We start from the raw sequence: 598 nt of genomic DNA, 5'->3' as shown, positions 1-598 counted from the left end.
ATGTATGTATGTATGTATACCTAATCGGTGTGAATCATAGACAAAAACCTTCCTTTAGGAACGTTTAAAATCTAAAAGAAAAAGAAAAAAAAATCAGCCATGGGAGATAACTGTAATAAAATCACGATTGAAATGTTGGGGAGAATACAATGAGAATATAGGTATGATGTAAAATTGTTATGCGGCTATTGCGTTTAAGAAGTTATCTTCTCAACCGTGTGCTCTTAGGATCAGTCCCACTGCACGGCACCTTGGACAAAATGTCTTCTGCTATAGCCCTGAGCCGACCAAAGCCTTGTGAATGGATTTGGTAGAGAGAAACTGAAAGAAGCCTGTCATGTGTGTGTGTGTGTGTGTGTTTCTGTGTTGTACTTATTCCGCACCACCGTTTGAAAACTGGTGTTAGTTTGTTTATGTCCTCGCAACACGCGTTTCGGCAAGAAGAGACCGATGAGTACCAGGCCTAGAAAAAAAAGTACTGGGGTTGATTTATTAGACTAAAACCCTTGAAGGTGATGCATGGCCGCAATCCAATGACTAAAACAAGTAAACGATAAACGGCAGAAAGCTGTAATATGAATATAATAAAGATACAGAT

This window comes from Octopus bimaculoides, chromosome 25 (genome assembly GCF_001194135.2).
Source record: "Octopus bimaculoides isolate UCB-OBI-ISO-001 chromosome 25, ASM119413v2, whole genome shotgun sequence".
Taxonomy (NCBI): domain Eukaryota; kingdom Metazoa; phylum Mollusca; class Cephalopoda; order Octopoda; family Octopodidae; genus Octopus; species Octopus bimaculoides.
This window is presented reverse-complemented; position numbering follows the sequence as displayed.